Here is a 19,849-nt window from a genome sequence, read left to right on the forward strand (position 1 = left end):
GGAACACATTCCTCTGCCAATAAAGGACAGGCAGTGTGGTTATATTTCCATATATGCATTCTGAAACCCAGCTTTAGTGGGAATTTTTCACGGACGACACGTTTAACTTTACCTAATTTCCCCAGCTCCAACGCTAAATATTTATCGTGAACTTCAGGTGGCAGATCATATGCTCGCACATATTGAACAAATCCCACCTCATTTGACATGGATGGACATAATGGACATAATGGAAAATTAATTGCTCAATGCTATGCAGCAATATATGGAGCAGCGAACCTTCGGACTTGCATTTGATGATCAGGGATTTTTCTTCAGCTATTACGTAAATATATATCTTCAACACAGCAAAAAAATAATTATGATATCACATCAAAGTGGATGCACTTCAATCGTGCCGAAAATATGGTGTCATTTTACTTGCCAAAAAGGACAAAATTTTCATTAATATAGTGCATGAACTGACATTACGCTGCTTTTACTGCATTTGTTTATTGTTGTGGCCATACAAATTACAAGAGATTTTCGACATGATTGAAGTGCATCCTCTTGGATATAATATTAAAATTTATTTTTTGCTATGTATCAACGTTTATCGCCTTAGCGAAATTTATAATTCAAGAGCAAATTTTCATTATGTCGTAAGTAACATTCACACCGATCCGAGAAAAATAAAGTTTTATTTTGATGACCGAAAAGTTATTCCTATTTCCAATTAAACACATATAATCTCATAGTGATAGCAATGTTTAACATATTAAGCAGGGTATTAATCATACAAATGCAAATCGCTACACCCAACCGGGGGTTGTAAGATTCGCTTACAATTATGTGGGATTCATCATCAGAGGATGTTAGTGGAGACCGCATGAACCGAGGATGCGATATACCTAGCTGCGGTCCAATGCAAGAAAATTGGAGACCGAAAAATGTAGAGTGTATTAGTGAGGTAAATTAGTTATGTCGAAAAAAAATAGGAATCAGATTGCCGACTGAACTCGAAGAACCACGAACGTTGCGATTATCAGACCTGTGCTTTTTCCACTGCTCTCTCCATGCTTCTGTATATGGATAGCCTAAAAGCAAATATGAAGCGCTCATTTTCTCGCATACTCGACTTCGTATGCTTTTTCTGCTGAAGAGATTCGAGGCAAGTGTGTGCGTCGTTCTACAATGTTCTACAATGTGCGTCGTTCTACAAGCTTACTGGTATAGTCAAAAGCGTAGATATAACACAAAATAAAAAAAAGACAAAAAACCATTACATCGCCTGCATGGTCAATTTCTAACATTCGTTGCGATGTTCATGAACAGAGGATGATAGGAAACGGAACTAACATTCATTGTAATGGATTTTTGGTTTGCGTGTAGCTTTCATGCTAAAAAATACTGGTTTTTGAGTCAAAAGTTTTTATACATATGTACGTCATTTGGTGGCCCCTATTGTTACTTAAGTCAAAGTGTATTTACCAGGATATTCGCGAGAATTATCAATTACATCTCCTTACGTGCAGCCCATTCATCATTTTAAGACCACCGAAATCATCTTAGCAACAAACAGTTCGATTTATTCACTTTAATAATGAGAAAGCGAAACGACGAACGTACACTTTTCACGGGTTTCTCAGCGCTGTTACTTAAGGCAAACGGCATCTCCATAGAAATCGGGTGACTTAAGTAACATCCAAAACTATTTTGATCGGAATGTGATTACGTCAAAAAGCAATTTGACTGGTAAATACATTTAAAAATGGGATGTGATCCTATATTCGGACAGTATATAGTGTAATAGCAGGAGCATCGATTGACACTGATAGCTCGACTTTGTTTACTTTTGTTACTTTCGACGTAATGAAAATTTGCTCTTAAATGTCTAACGACGGTCTTCCAGTTAAAGTCCTACAGTAAAAGTTTGGACGTCTGTCAAAGTTGTTACAATCGAACCGTCAAAATGCACCGCTTTGCTCGATTGGAACAGCTTTTTTTTCAGTTTTGTGGTGACAGTCGTCCATGCTTTAACTAGAGGGCTTTACTACCAGTACCATTTCCAAAGCTGACGTTGAGGATATCAAGCTGACCATTGCATTAGGTCCTAAGCAACATTGATCGGTTCTCTTCGTCGACTTTCTCTTTCGTTAATAACTTGAGCACATAATCGTTTCTTGTTGTCTTCTTCTTCTTCTTCGCATTTCAAGCTTATTGCATATCGCATATTAGCTTATTGCGTGCTCTCAACTTAGTGTTCTAGATGCACTTCCACAGTTATTAATTGAGAGCTTTCGATGCCTGTACCATTTTTGCATTGGTATAATTGTGTGGCAAGTCCAATCATACTTCTATGCCCAGGGAAGTCGAGAAATGTTCCAACCCGAAAAATTCCTAGACCGGACCGGGAATTGAACCCAGCCACCTCCAGCATGGTCTTGCTTTGTAGCTGCGCCTTTACCGACTGAGCTAAGGGAGCCCCCGTTTCTTGTTGTGTTGGTCGTATAAGATGCTAGATAAAAACTTCTTTTATCATTATGTGTGCTGAAAATACCTGGGAATGTCTTTACATGGCCGTGAGAATACAAAGAGGAAGTCGACGAAGAGAATCTGTTAATGTTACTTAGGACCTAATGCAATATTCAGCATGATATTTTTCACTTCAACACTGCCACTCATCTTCAATTTTTGTAGCAACAGCAACCACACACGACCGAGTGGCGAATGCGAGCAACAAACAATGCCCTGATCTAGAAAGCACAGTGTCGACACCGAAAACCAACTGCTGCTGTTCACATCTGAAAACAAATTGAATCAGAAAGATTTCTTGCAAATATTTAAAAAATATATAAATATTCAATAGCAAAACATGACCCTTTCCAAAATGAATTTACCTAAATGCGTGGGTCAGTAATTTTCCCCAACGACGGCGGTGAGTAATCGATGTTAGGTGCATGACCTGCGAAAAGCAAATCCAAAATCCTTGGGTCTCCGTAAACAATTAAATGCCGCCATCGTCTGTGATACAGCAAGCAAGTTCTTCAAATCTTTTACCTGTGTCATATTCGGATGGGAGGTGGGCACATAATCGAAATTCAGGGTAACTGGGTCATGAATTTAATCAGCCTGCCATGTCTTATTCGGAACCAGTACCAACGGGTACTCGTATGGCGGTGAACAATTCCATAGCGGTGAACTAACATACCTATCACGAATGCTCCGGATCATCCACCTCCTCACGAGACATTCAGAGGACCAGACGCCCACCAATTAGCTGCACGTTATGTGGTTTCCAATGATCTTCCATCATTTGAGGGAAACCCTCAGGAATGACCACTCTAGAGTAACAACATACAACTGGTACAACCAATTTGGAAGGAATCCTTAGTGGATCCTACTCAAAAAGTTGCTGGAAATTTTTAGGACTTGTTCAACTACAGCTATTGAAGTATTTAAATAGGAATAATCTGTTGATACCAGGGATGAATGGGGATATCAGGAAGGTAATACTTGTGAAACTGCATGATATTTGGTATTAGTGAAGTGTAAAATAAGTTGGAATGTTAAGATACGATGGTTGCGGTTTTTTTTTTTGTTCTAAAACGCGCTTGTGAAATAATTTTAAGGCCCTTTTTTTCTTTGATTTGTTTTCCGTCGATCTTGTTTTCTGTGCTGAGCACCAATGCTACCGTCGCCAAGGAGGCAGCTCCCACACCTTGACCCTACCTATCGACCCAGCAACGCATGAACCGGGGACCAACGGATTTACTTATTTCTAAGCACTTATTGTTAAAATCAACTACGTTGGAATTATGAGTACTGCATAGAAATGATTTGAAAGGTATTTGTGTGCCTGAACTCAACGAACTGTTATGAAAAATTCTGTTTCCAGCCTTTTGGGGAATAACCTTCGACTGCCCTAGGGAAATGTATTAGGGTCCCTTTTATAGATAATGTATATTAATGACATGCGACGCGTTGTACGATTTTGTGACATTGCACCGTTTTACGTTACGAATGAAGTAGATGGTTAAAGTATAGGCAGTTGAAATTGAATACAAGTAAAACTTAATTCATGGTAAGAACGTATCTGTTCTAATTGATGATAAGACTATTCATCGCGTTCGGGAGATTAAATATCTTGTCATGATTATTGATGACAAAATTAAGTTCAACTCTCACATTAACAATGTTATCAAGAAAATTTCCAAGATGAATGTCGATTGTAAAACGATTACCTGTAAAATACAGCTTTACAAATCAGTCATCTCTCCTCATCTAAATTTTCACCCTTCCATTTTATTTTTGGCCAATGAAACTCAACTATTGAGATTACAGCACTTGCAGAATAAAATAATGCAGGATGCTTTAAAATGGTTGTCAGCAAGGAATCAACTTATCTCAAAATGATAAAATGACAAGCAATCAACGCTTGAGCTTGACAATAACAATAAAAATACATCTTTATGTCATCAATATGATTGACAATATTTCTCCGATTTTATCCAGATATGTAACAGGCGCTTAAAATCTTGGTCTATGCGTCATCCTCATTCGTACAATCGCTATCAGAACTGGTACAATAATAAACAAAACGTGAAAATCCAGAAATGTAGGAAGGTTGAACATTGATGATTCCCACACTGAAAATCTCGATGCACATTTGAAAAGGTTGTATCTGCTTTGATCGATTTTTTTTAGACTCTCTCTTTTGGTTACTTTGATGTTTACTGCTACACAAACATAATTTACGCTATTTTCAACATATTTTGATAAAGTAGGTTCTTATCTTTTGTAGCTGAGTGAGAGAGTCAATTAAGAGAATCGATCAATGCAGATAGGATGTATTGAAATGTTTGTCTAGAAATCACGATTGATTTTAGAATAGGTCCTATGTGACACTGGTTCAGGACCACACAAGTCATGTCTTAGGAACCCCGGAAGAAACTGAAACAAAGGCAAATAAAAACAAAACTTGGGGCCTAATATTTCTGAAAATAATATCAAAAACGAGATTATCCTGGGAGTCAAAAAAATAAGGACCTAATTTATTTCTCTAGACAAAACAATAAACGTGATGGTCCTGGATAGCAAAGGTTCTCTACACCTACCAGGTGAATCAATATGGGTTTTTACTAGAAAATATTACATTGTGATTAAATTGTATACACTTTTCGAAAACTCGACATACATTCATAGAAACACTGTTCCACTATCATTGCTAACTTTGGTTGCTATAATAATGGAACGCATTGGTTTCTATTGGATTTCACTATAATAGGAGCACTACTTAATCGTTTTCCGTCATTTTTGGGCTACTTTCGAGTTTCAAGCATTTTATGAGAGTTACCTACGAAAAATAAATTTATCTAGTTTTCCATCATTATTTGGGCAAAAATCCCATACCACAACTATAGGTATACCACTATTACTGGAACTAGTGGTTGAAACAGTTGACGTTTTTTACTACACTAGCATCGTTGTCGTGCGCGACAGTCTGTTTGTATTCGTACACTCATGCTCTACCGTCGTCTCTCTCACACAACAGAAACGGTAGAATAACATTGGAGCATTGTCACACATGTCAATGTGATTTTGCTCTAATTCCACAATTTTGTGTAAAATAAACCATTTCTGATCAGAAATATTATTGCTAGGACTTCAATGCTTGTTATTTTCAGAATTCACACAAGCACAACTTCAGCAGCTCTTATTATGAGAAAAACTAAAATACATACATTCGTGACGGTATTCGGCGACAGTGTCGTATGACAGAGCATGTCGTATGACATTTTAGTTTGGTACTGTACTATGATAGCTTGTTTTGCAAATGTCTTAGGCAAAAGCAGTCGATTATCACAGTCGACTACCGTGACCGCTTACAAGACTGACTAGAACACATATCCTATACATTATTATTAAAGCTTTCACTTAAAAGTGAATGTTGTAAAATATCGCAAAAGTTTGATTATAAGACGCTCACTGTATGGAATGATAGCTCTCGTGATTGCTGGTTTCATTTTTGATGTATTATAGTAAGAATCATTAAGAATATCTCGAAGAAAAAAGCTTAACTCGTGTTTAAGACTTTTCTTGCAACTGGTTTAACTTTATTCAAAATGTAAATTATTTTCAAATATCGTATTCCAAATAGACACGTCCCACTACTTGGTGCAATAATCCACAGTTTATGGTTAGATTAAGAAACAGAACATTTAAGTCCTGAACTCGTGAGCCCTTTATGCTAAAACACTCGAAGCAGTAAAATTCGTTAATTTCGACCAGGTCTCTCTGTATGCTCGCTTCAAACGCGAACTTTATTCTGGTTTAAAACTTTCTCCGAATCTGCAAACGACAGCCACGTCGATGTGAATCGCAGACAGAACGCGCAAAAGGATTCATGTCACATACAGCAACCATACCAGCCAGCATCCAACACAAGTAACAGCAACAACGGTTTGTACATTTAAAGCAAGCATAACTTTTGTCGATGCCTGCCTGTCTCCGGGCAGGCTGCCGGATGCTGACTGCAAACCGCAAACCTAACCTTAACCAAATTGAGTTGGGAATACCACAAAATTGTTTCTCTGTGTTTAGAACTTTTTCCGGTGTGATCCAGTTTAGAGGATATTCACATTTTTTTTTCGACTTCGTTTGCGCTCCAGCATGTGTACGGTTTTGACAGACTTTTGTGGTTTTGGCCGCTTCTGAGTGGAACGTTTATTGATGACAAAAAGATGGCCCTGGGACCTGGACTACAGATGAGATTTTCACGCCATGGCTTCATATTTAGTCGGCTTCATGCAATATGGTTTCAACTCGAAATAAAATTCGTCGAACATTTCACTATGCTTTTGATTTTTTGTTAATGTTATATGTATGCCTGAATTGCAATGTTCTGCTTATCCACTGCTAGAGAAATACAAGACAAGGATAAACCGGAAGAATGCTAAATTTTGAGTTGTGGCAGTATTGCATGAAACCGTCAAAGTTTAGGTTTGCTTTGCACTACTTCCAGGATGTTTATAAATTTACAATCAACATCAATTAAGTAGTTTTGAAACTGAAAATAAAAATCAGCAATGGGACCAGTGACATGTTAGTTGACATTCATTTACAAATTCAGTTCCACCCATTTGGCCATGAGAGCAAAAAGCCCTGCTAGTGTAGCACTTGCCCACAACTATCCATAAACAGAGGATAAAACCCACTCAAACTATCCCACGCAGCACGTGCTAAGCAAACCGCCATCAGCGAAACAGGTGCTGTTTGTTATGCTGAGCCGGTGATCCATCCTTTGATTTGATTTCCCACTGGGACCGGGCAGGTACTCGTCATAACTCGCCCACAACGGTGTCGACGACGGTAATAGCGCTCCTGTCATCATTCCCATCAATACATCGTCAGTCAGTTGGGAGCATGAACGACAACAACGTGGAAGGACGCTCCCAGGACGACACGGTGGCCTCGTTGATCCTGATTGTGGCTTCACCTCTCATCTCGTACCTAATGATGCTCCACCGGCCGTCGTCGATGGTGGTGGATATGGCATGGATGCGGAGGATATGGGTCTCTCGGTCTGAATCGGAGAAAATGGGTCCTTCATTCGGTGGTGCTTCGCTAGCTGCTGTTGAAGGTGGCGATGGCGATGACGATGCTGTATATGGGGTACGTTTATTTTCAGCCAACGTCAATCAAAACGTGACTCAGCTTTCATCATCATACTTGAATGATTGGGGTGTAATAAAAATAGTAGGGGTGACGGGAAGATACCGAAGTGGGGAGAATATAGCGAATGTGAAGAATGGAAAAGCTATTTTTGCTGTCATGCGGTGGACAGCGCTGAGGCTGACAACCAGCTACGTTGTTTTGAGTGTTAGATTTTTGCGGAAAACATGTTGACTACGTACATTTATAGATTTTCGAGGATTTCTATGAGCATTACCTCGAGAGGAGTCGTAGGATATCCCATTGTATACCAAGTGAGGTGGATGAAAACGTAGATTTTTCTGACCGGCGTCTGATCATTCTCCCATACTGCACTGGCCCTTTGAAGTTTATACGGGAAATACTATGTAAAATTTTATCAGAGAACTAGCTTTTCTGAAGACCACTTTTCGATTTGAAGTCTTATTTGTTATTAATTGATTTCGAAGCTGATTACTTTCTAATATGATTAATCCACTGCTTTCAGGGCACCACTGCATCTTTCACTATGACATAGGGTAAATAATGGCTTCGGCATCCATTTTAAAACCAAACCAAATTAAAACGTTTATTACACTGTATTTTCTCACCACTGTGCTGAATGTATTCAAATGATTTCCTTAATCATTCAGCTTCAATCTGACCATATGTTTACGACTGAGAAAACCTGTTAGGCCAGATGTTTCATCAAATTAAATATGCGCATGACATTCACATTAGTACAGATAGCAACTTCATCATTACCACGAAGTACTAGAGCGATGAGAACAAAACGTTCACTTTTTCCATAGTAATTCCTATATAAACTTCGAAGGGCTTGTGCAGTATGAGGTCGCATCTACATGAGCTCAAATTTTGGGAGAATTACCAGAAATCAATTGAGCTTGATGGAGCAAAATCGATTTTTCTAACCTCCCAAATACCTAGGTAACGGTGAATTCAACGACAGTTGATGTGGACGGAGTAAAAAAGTCGTTTTGTGTGAGTGGTGAAAAAGTAGGGCCAGAGAAAAAAGTTTGATTTTGGCACCATCTGTGCGGATGATCTTCGCACTATTTATTTACACAGCAAAAAAATAATTTTAAAATCACATCCAAGTGAATGCACTGTAAAGCTCCATTTGATAACAATACTGCAGTTAAGAATTCAGCCACCAGGGCAGCACTGTTGCTTACCTACTTGTCACGAGCTTTCGACATTTCGAGCACAAAAGTTGAATTTGCGTCTGTTGTCAATGGATTTTTATAGAACAACCTTCAATCGATCAGGAAATCTAATGTTTATTTGTATCAAGTTAAATAGAGAAGCATACGTATTCTCGTCAATCCATGCAATGTTTTTTATTCAGTTCCAACCTAGATCGGGTGTGAATATTGGTTCTGTCTGTTGCCTGGCAAACGTCGGTCTGATTTTATATTTTCAAAACCTTCCTCAGTCAAGTGAGCACTGAAATCTCATGGATGATTAAAAAATAGCTCTACCGTATACGTGATAATGTTTGCACCATAAAGTGAATACGGAGGTGTGATCGGCATTCTTAGTAAGTATGTCCTTCCGTGGATTACTGAGCAGTATAGACCGGAGCTGAATGTGGTCTTTCCGCAACACAATAGAGGGTCGATTCTAGCTGTTTTTTTTTTTCAACACGTTTAACGAAGACCCGTTATCTACAATATATTCTTGAGTCAAACATAGTGTATAAAAGTTTAACTTCTAATTGCTCATGTGCAAATTTGATGCATGTCATGCTTTTGGACAAGTCAGCAAATTCGGAAAAATGATCATTCAAAATTATTTTTGATTGAGTAAATTTGTTTCTGTCTGCGATTTTTTTTAATAAGTCCTATGCGTGATATCATCATGAAATTTCATACAAATTATTAAAAACATTTGTGTGATATAAAACGTTTACTTTATGTTTATTTTAAACTGGTTTGTACTTAGTACGTGCAGCAAAGATAATCACATAGAATATGCTCCAATTAAAGATGCATTCAAAATACAGTATGTCGAAAAGTTTTACATCCTTAATTTCTTTGACAAATGAATTTCGTCTGTTTAAAAGCTACCACTAGATCAGAATTTGCATTCACGGCATAAGTAATGCAAATTAATTTTCTCATGGAATATTTTAGTAACGGAATGTGTAGTCTAAGTTTTTGATTGACGAATAAATAAATAAATAAATGTGAAAATGCGTCACAAAACCATAACTAAACAACTGAAGCGCAATATACGGTAGTTACCGTTATCCGTCAAAATAAGAGGGGGTTGTTTAACACACTGCGCTCCTCTGCGTCTGCGAGATTGTTGTCCGGCACTTTAACAATCAGGGCTGCCAAGTATATTTAGAATGAAATCTTCATTGAGATGAACGAAATGTATTCAATGCTACTTTTCAATGTTTCAGTCAAGAGGTGAACTAATCAATGAGCATGAGAACTGACGACCATAGATTTCATAGTTGCTACTCCAGCGCACAAAGAACCCTAGTAGCTACAAATCGGTTGAGTTACCTATGTACCATCTACTAGCAGATGTCGAATCGATACTCGCAACGACAACGAACAAAGCAACGTTGGATAGGTAACAACATACATTCAACATTACCTAACGAGGCATGTAAATGACTGTAAAGATTCACTCACAACGTTCTGCTAACATGTGACCGCCGCACAGTAATTTGAATGCTCAATATCACGAACTTTTTTATTTGCGCTTTCAATGTCGGTTTTTTCACTATGATGTCTTTAAAAGAGTTTTTGCATAAAATAAGGCGAAAATACTAGTGATAGTTTTTAGTTCGGAACTCCACCACAGGCGGCGCTGCAAAATCTAAATTTTTACATTTACAAGATAGGTATGCGGTGTCTTCAGCAAAGTTGTAGATAATTTTACTGCAAAAATCTTTGCTCAATACACAAATACTCTGTATTCCGTAGTTTTTGAGATACGTAGCGTTTAATATGACTGTTCAACAAAATTTAATTTTTTTGAGTTTTTATAACATATTTAAAAAACTATAGGTTTTAGAAGACTATAATGTTCTACAAATATTTGTATTTTATTACAATACAAAACTTATTTCAAGACGTCCAAAAAGTATCGATTACACAGACTGAGTTATTCACAACAAACATCAGCTTGTGTCTATTCATAGAACTAGTTTAATTCTGTCTTAAGAACAGCTTCTTTCGTTTTCGAGACAAATTCTATGAGCAGCAGTTCGGAACAGCGATGGGCAGTTCACTGTCGCTCATTCTCGCGAACATAGTGATGAATGCCTTGCTGAGCAACATAGAATGTCAGCTGCCGTTTGAAGTACCTGTCCTGCAAAAATTTGTGGACGACCCCATCATTGCGCTACCAGCAGACCAGATCGATTCAACCCTAAACATTTTCAACGCTTACAATCCACACATCCAGTTCACCAAGGAGGAAGAGGTAGACAGGCGATTACCCTTCCTGGATGCGGTGATAGTACGCAACCCAGACCAAATGTTGTCAACAGAGTGGTATACCAAACGAATTTCGTCTGACAGGTTGCTGAACTACTTTTCATTCCATCCAACGAACATGAACATTAATGTTTCAATCAACTTGATCCACAGAGTGAGCAGCTTAACCAACAATCGAACACTCAAACAGCAAAAGAAGGTCATCTCTGATGTCTTGCGACTAAATGAATATTCAGCGAAACTCATAAATCGACTGATGAACCGGATGAAAACATCACAACCAACAATCCAGCAAGCAGATGAAACTGAACACGATCCTGAATTATCACCTTCCGTCAACTAATCTTCGAGCAACATCGTCCAAACGCAAAACAGAATCGCCCAGGTACCACCAGGAGAACCGCCACCATCCAACAACCGATCGCCCAGCAATACCGTCCAAGCACCAAATACCACCGTCCAGGAACCAGAACCAGTGGAAGCCGTCATTTACCGCTCACTACTGTACGTTCTAGGCCTCACACCGCACATCAGGAGAAATCCTTAAAGATGAATTTCCGAACGTAAAATTTGCAGCCAAAACCATCAACACAACAGCAAAAATCCTCAGCAACAATGAGGACCGGTCGAACCACTGCAACAGTCCTTGTGGTGGATTCCCGATGACATACATAGGTATGACAACAAATTTGACAGTGTGCATGTATAAGGGCGTATACGCGATGATCGATTCTCTTCATCGATTTTCTCTTTGCATTGTTACAGCTAAACGAAACAAGTTTCTAGAATATGTTCAATGCAATGTTGTAATAGGCTGTATTGGCAATCAAAATCAACAACAAACGCACCAAGAAACGTCAAATCTAGCGAGTTATTAACAAAAGAGAAAATCGACGAAGAGAACGGATAATCGCGTTTATGCTCACTGTCAAGATATCTACAAAAGAAACTATACGGACACCAAACAGACATCAGCAAATATATCAGTTTGGTAAACAACGGCATCAACGATACACCACAACTAATGAACATTATAGGTGGACCATCAGAAACAAACATATGTTCGATCTAAGTAAAATAAAGATCGTTGATAGAACGTATAGAACGACTAATCTACCAATACTGGAGATGTGCCATATAGCGAACACGACTAATGCAGTTAAGCGCAGGACAGATGTAGATAGTCTGAGTAGTACATATGCAGGCATTTTACACACAATTAAAAATCACACACAAGTCAAAAAATTAAGTTTTGCGCGTGATATGAGGTGAGGTGTGAACGTCAGAATCAAACCAGAGAATGTTTTGGAAACCCAGTTTTTGATCAACAAATATATCAAGGTACATGCTGTTGTTCATTACATGCCAAATGAAATTAGAGAACGTAATTTCATTTAAATAGCTTGTTTAACCAGGTCTTAAGCAATCGTCACGTCGGTCATAGCTTGTTATGATTGTCTGAACCATGCGTAAAGAGAAAATGTAAAAATTGAACGTCGCGTGAAAATGGATCTTAATGAAGGCCTAAGTACTCTTTCATAGCTTTTAGTTTAAGGATTTCAAAGATCGTCGGTTGCAGTGGCTTGCTTACTGAGCAGAAAAACGCGGTCCCAGGTCCTTTCATATTAAAAATGTATGGTAAGATCGCTTGTTTATCGTGTATTTTGTAAAACTTTTCGTTGTCGTCGTCGGTGCCGGGTTTGAATAGTTATAAAAACTTGAGTAACGCTATAATGTGATATGAGGGGCTTGGTGGCCTTAGAGCAACCGGGTTTGCTTACTGAGCAGAACATCATGAGTCTTATCTCAAGCCCATCCTCATTCAAGATTCGTCAATCGTTTTATTTGTTAACATGATTACATGGTAATAACAGCAACTCGATGATTAAAAAGGAGCTCGTCTGCCTAGTGGCAAAAGTTTTTGCTTGCTGAGCAGAAGACCGTGGGCTCAATCCCAAGCTCCTTCACGTTATATGATTGTTAGGACATCAATTCAGCTTATCGTTTACCAAAACGAACCCTGCTGCAAACCCAACCCTATTACCCAATATCCCAGTGATTCCTCGTGGAAGTGCAGAGCTGTTCTCGGCTTCCATCAAAGCGAGTGTCACGTCAACACATTCCTACCCCTTCCTTTCTTGACCTGTGCGCGGGCGTGGCCGGCGCTGGTATTGCCTAGTTTTAGATCACCAGTTTTTACACATTGAGGATGATTGCTAGTCCCAAGCATCGTCTATTGGTTCTGTGTGTAATTACAGCTGGTCTGGCAATAACAGAGTAGCAACCGTGGGCGGTCAATCAAGCTCATGCTCATGCTCATGTCATGCTCATGCTCAACAAATATATCAAGGTACATATTTTAAAACACAGATCCGGTCGCCCGTCATTGATCGAAACGGTTTTGATAATCCAGCAAATTTGCTCCTTAAATTAGGCAGATCATTATTTTTCAATAAAAAAAACCCGAAGTCTCCACCGTCCTTGTTCCAATCAGGCTATCGTCTGCTTGCCGTAATCGGCTTGTTTTCCAATATATAAAAAGCCGACTACACGTCATCGTCATCATCATCTCCGTCGTCATCATCGTCCGTGCCAAGGAGGAGTGCCCGGAATGTTTTTCAGTGTGGGAGTGTTTGTCGCTGAAGGATCCCAAAACACTCCTTCGGTCGGTTGCAAGGCAACACGCGAGGTCCATGATAGACCAAAAGCATCTCTCCATCGACATCTCAATGTTATTAGTATCAGCTTTCGGTCAACAAGTTTGCCCCATCCAGTCAGCTCCAGTAGCGAGTGTAATGAGTTTCGAGAGACGACCTCGGCCGAACGAGTGGGCTGATGAGATTCGACTGATTTTACTGTAATCCTAGAGCACGTCGGACGATGGCTTTTATGATGAAAGGCTCGCTTTCGATAAAAAAAAATCACTTTCCATGAAGTGGTTTATTGTAAGGGTAGGGTAAGGCAAGCGTTTTGGTCATGGCACAATCCCATATACGCTGTGGTACCAGTTTGAGCCGTATCTCATTTAAATCCCATTGGGCCATAACTGGTATGTGCCTGTTTTTGAGAAGTGCCATAAATTGGCGAACCTTCCCTAATGGAATAACTTTTTTCGAGATCAAAATGGGTGGGAGGAATGCTTTTAATTTTAATTGAATCAAAGAGTTTCCATGTCATCTAACCGTCATTCAATAAATTGTTGCATTCCAATTCATTTTCGCTTATATGTTCAGTTCAATCAGATGAACTTTTATGAGAGGAAAAAAATGTTATTTGCACGCACAGTTTGCATGGACGAGAACAGTTTCCCCGGGAAACTTACCAGACTGATCAAGGTTATGATGGACTCGTTATCGGGCTTGTTTGAAACGTGCAAAGTACTTCAACAAGACGATGCTTTTCTGCATCCTGTTCAACATTGCGCTAGATGGGGTTATGAAACGTGCGGGCTTTAACCTGGGTGATCTAATTTGCTGACGACATGGACATTGACGGAAAAACGTACCAGGTGGTGGCAGAGAAGTACGCCAGACTGAAATGTGAAGCTGAAAAGGTTGGATTACAGATGAATTCGTCGAAGACGAAGGGGCCGTACACTACTTACGTAAGGGGTCTTGTAAAATCATACCATATATTATCTGAGAGGGAGGGGGGTTGATCCCTTCTTACGTAATTTAATTTCAAACAATTAAAAAGTTATATTTTGTATGATGGAGAATTGTTTACGTATACTTTATCAGCTTCTTCTTCTTCTTCTTCTTCTTCGCATTTCAAGCTTATTGCATATCGCATATTAGCTTATTGCGTGCTCTCAACTTAGTGTTCTAGATGAACTTCCACAGTTATTAATTGAGAGCTTTCGATGCCTGTACCATTTTGATATGATTGTGTGGCAATTCCAATCATACTTCTATGCCCAGGGAAGTCGAGAAATTTCCCAACCCGAAAAATGCCTGGACCGAACCGGGAATCGAACCCAGCCACCTCCAGCATGGTCTTGCTTTGTAGCTACACCTTTACCGACTGAGCTAAGGGAGGCCCCATATAGTTTATCAGCTCTACATAGTTTTTGATCCTATATGCACAGACAAACAGACATAACACATTGAATATTTCTCAATGTAAAACATCGTCGCTAAAACATTACCGCCATCTGTTGAGTACACTGTGGTGGGTAGTACGCTGAACAGATGGCGGTAGTGTGTAAACGTCAAATGCAAAGGAATTGACTATGCGCGCTGCGGGTGGCGGTACTACCAACTACGATACTTTTGAATTGACCGTTAAATGCTTGTTCGATGAACAACTTGCGAGTGTTATGTCTGTTTGTCTGTGCTATATGTATAGCTGCGATACAAAATTCCTAAAAAAAATCAGAGCTGTAATATCTGGCAGGCATTTTGCATTTGGCGTGGAATTCACGTTTGGTGCGGTTTTCACGGAAAGCTTATCAAAAAATTTTAAACCATGTTTATAGCTATTTTATTTAAGTCTACAATATTTCTAACATTTGTTATTATTTTTTTATTATTATTATTATTATTATTATTATTATAGTCATTTTAACGCTCTTGAATCATTCGTGACTTGTCCGGAGGTGAGATTTGAACTTGCAACTTTGCCATGAGAGGTATGGATGTTAACCACTACACTGGGGTCGCTCCCATTTCTAACATTTATTCGGGCATACTTTCATTCAAGCTTCAAGCAACTATCAGTAGATCTTACCAGTAAGTTTAGTTTTTTTTTAAAAAGATTGATCTCCGGATGAACAAATTAAAGGATCGGATGCTCTTAAAGAAAAGTGCTGATTATCATTTTACATTCTGTATTTTATTAAAAGTTTAATAACATTTCGTAAATTAGAGTTGTTGAGAGTAAGGAACGTTGTCCGTAATAAAATGAATGTTTTATTCATACAGCAGTCAATCTTTCATGGTATGTGTGGAACTTCTAAAAACACTCAGGAAATTTGGAAAATTCTAAAAAAAAAATTAAATAACCTGGAGTTTATTGAAACTTTGAAACTAAAATAACTTCCAAAATAGCCTTACGAAACAAATTTTTGATTCTAGAGTTTTGATAATTCCAAAGATTGCTTAACGCAATTTTTAAAATCTTTATTAGGGGAAATGGATGTTTTGTCGGCGTAAATTCTCCTGATTTGGGCCCATACATAATTTCAGTAATCGACTAAATTTTTAATAGCGGCCAAAAATATCCATTAGTGCCGTCCCAATGACGCGTTCATCTAGATAAAATTGATAAATAGGAGATTTTTAGCGATGGGCCTAATCTTAGTTCCATATGCCAACATTAGAGCCATTTCCCCAATTTATCAAACATTTCTTCAACGCCTATTTTACCTGATTATGTCCAGTTGATGTGCTTAACTCTTATTTGAGACATATTCTGATTTTCATGAGCAAAATTGTGCGTTACAACTTGTTTAATTTCTGAGATACAGACAGAGGGTTAATTTGCAAAAGTTTCTAAAATTAATGGAATTTATGAAATCCATGATATTTCGGGACTTCCTTGCAATAAATGAGTTGCAAGAGTTTCATGTCCATCTTAATTTGAGACAGAGAAGTGCTGAAGTTTAAAAATTCTCGTTACGATCTAGAACATTGTTAGTTGATATTAAAGAATAAGTATGTAGTTTTGATCAGAATGTAGATTCGAGGCTGTCCTCCCAAAGATTTGGGGTCAAATCAATAGATTCTTAAGCCCAAGACGATCTTTCTTAAATTTTGTGACTCCAGTTTGACCACAGCAAAATGATCAGATGACGTTACCCGATCAGATGAAAATAACTAATTAATACCTAATGCTGACCTGATACCAACATTTGGTATTGACCAGCATGATATAAGAGGTAAAATACCAAAGAATATTACAAAAAAAATGTATGCAACATAGCTTGTAAATGTGGTATTGTTTAAATATTGTATTTGCATAATTTGGTTTTAGTATAGTATTATGAGAACATTTTTTTTATTATTTTTTAGTGTTTTACCTCTTATGTCAGACTCATCCACACCAATCTAAGGTATCAAGATATTCGTTCCTGCTCGGGTAAATAAAAAAAAAAAAAAAAAAAAAGGTTGAGTTAAAGCTTTAAGACGATTTTATGACCATATTCCAACACTTGATGAAAGTTCTCATTCTGAAATTCAATTTGACAATCATTTTGTTTTCTTTATTTTTTTCCTTGATTTGTTTTTCCGTCGATCTTGTTTTCCGTGCTGAGCACCACCCGAGCAGGAACGAATATCTCGATACCTTAAATTGGTATGGATGAGCCTGACATAAGAGGTAAAACACCAAAAAATAATACCAAAAAAATGTTCCCACAATAAAAGTCCAATACCAAATTAAGATCATGCAATACCAAAACAATACCACCCAGGTATTTTATTGGTATTCAAATATCAATTTTTGGTATTTACAAAGTATTTTCCATGTAATTTTTTGGTATTATTCTTTGGTATTTTACCTCTTATGTGATGCTGGTCAATACCAAATTTTGGAATCAGATCAGAATTAGGTATTCATTAGTTATTTTCTCCTGCTCAGGCAATGCTACCAACGCCAGGGAGGCAGCTCCCACACCTGGACCCTTCCCAGTGACCCATCAACTCATGAACCGAGGACCAAAGGCTCTACTTCCCTTCCGAAGGAAGGCGTGATCGGAGATGTTATGCCTCAGAACATCCCGGCGGCGCCGACTGGGATTGAACCTAGGCCTGCTGGGAGAGAGATAATCACGCTTACCACTACACCACCGGTGTCGCTCTATCGAAGAATTGATTACGTAAATTTCGGCTCGAAATTCTTAGAGTGCTAGCAGACATTCCCTCCAACCAATTAGATGGTTTAAAAATCTTTTTTTTTTATTGAGCAGGCTCTGGACGCAGTTTCCATAACTCACACAACTAATTGGGAACTGGTAAAAACAAAAACGCATTCTAATAATCACAGCTTCACTACAAAGCATATCGACCGCATCGTGGTAGGTATCAATGTTTATAAATGTTGGCAAAAATTGAAAAAAAAAAACCCTTTTCAACTCAGACTCGGGCTGTGAGCTCAGTGCTTGGGGATGCAAAACTGTTTTTACGTATTATATGTTCTAGGCTGCAAGCAAAAACGCATCTCATCGCAAGCGTAGAAAAATGTTTGCCATCGCTGAAAGATACCGTAAAACGGGGTGAAGTTAATCACTACACCGTCCAATTTTCATTTTACATCAATCCTTTTTATGATTTACAACTTTTAACTGTTCCCAAAAATCCTATCCGAATCAGCGTTTATTCTGGTGCTGTGTTCGGGGAAGTTATTTATATTCTTGATTTTGCCAGATTTCGTTATTAAATTGACGATTTTGTATCATCAACATTATTTTATGTGAAAAACTTATGTTAATCGTACACATTCGTAAACATTCGTATTTTCAACTATATCGCCACAAAATTTGCAGTGTTTTCGTAATCCACAACTTTTATTGATTTATTTTCACTTAGATTTTTCGTTAGCGAATACAAATAAATGATAAATTCTTACTCCTGAATATTTCACTCCATAAAAACCTGCACTTGCAACTTCACCACAGAATTAAAAATTTGCATTTTTAATCTAAAGGTTGTATTCGATAAAAATTGCACACCGAAAATGTTCTGCAACTTTTGAATCATATGAGTTAAAATCCTGAAAATTTGAGCAAATCTTATTCATAGTGTATTGTTTACAGCTGCCAAGTTTCATTGTTATTCATACAGTAGTTCCAGTCATGTCGCCGAAACAAAAAAATGCCCGTGAAAAATTTTTGTGCAATCAAAATCCAGAGGCGTCCCACCTAAAAAGCTTGGAATTACAAATACAACTATGTCTCGTGTGTTAAGAACCTTCAAGGAGCGTCTGAGTGTCAGAAGGAAGGAAGGGAGTGGTCGTAAAAGTGGTCCAATGGACAGTAAAATGGCCAGCAAAGTGGTGCAACAGTTCAAGAACCGTAAAAACGTGTCAACTCGAGACGTCACACAGTGGTCTAGAACTGTGAAAAGACGGTCAAAAGTCATTGATGAAACATAATGTGAAGTTTTTGGTAGCGAGCCCATACAGCACCGCATTTTCACCCGTTCAGGCGAAATTATATAGGTAAACTGGCAACCTTTATGTCTTCGGTTGCTTGTATTCGGGTTATTACGTCATCATCATCATTTGTTTAGATCAGTCAGTCATTATCAGAAGCTCGAAGTGAATAAACCAAAAATTTAAACTAAATATTTCTGTGGTTAAATATAAAGTGTGGAAGAACTCTTATTCTTAATTTAGTGGAATCGAAAATAGCAAGTGTGTGTATCAGTTTTTTTTTTTTAACTTTATTTTAGAGATGTTTAGCCTTAGGCTAGTTCATCTATTTTGTGTATCAGTGACATTCGGAGTACTGGCATCTCTGCTCTTCTAAAGTGCATCGTATGCACTTTCTTCCCTGTGCGCACACTGGGCCGTGCTGTGACCACAATTCGCAAAGTTGAGACACAACGTTGGAGTAAGTTTGAACAGTCATTATCTCATGAATCTTGCATTTTAGACTAGTGGTGTCTTGGGGAAAGATTCTGGATATAAAAAGCCCCTGATATTAATCTACATGCGAATTTTATTTACTAATCGATATAAAATTGATATCGATAGAACTG

The 19,849-nt window shown here is 38.2% G+C and overlaps 1 protein-coding gene across 1 annotated transcript in view; it reads right to left on the reverse strand.

The window, feature by feature from the left end:
- tei (teiresias) overlaps positions 1–19,849 on the reverse strand; it is a 282,830-nt gene that overhangs the window by 239,314 nt on the left and 23,667 nt on the right. The gene's annotated exons all lie outside the window — the stretch shown is intronic.

Source organism: Ochlerotatus camptorhynchus, unplaced genomic scaffold (assembly GCF_037179485.1).
Source record: "Ochlerotatus camptorhynchus isolate MF236.1 unplaced genomic scaffold, CSIRO-AGI_Acam_v1.1 ptg000329l, whole genome shotgun sequence".
Lineage (NCBI taxonomy): Eukaryota > Metazoa > Arthropoda > Insecta > Diptera > Culicidae > Ochlerotatus > Ochlerotatus camptorhynchus.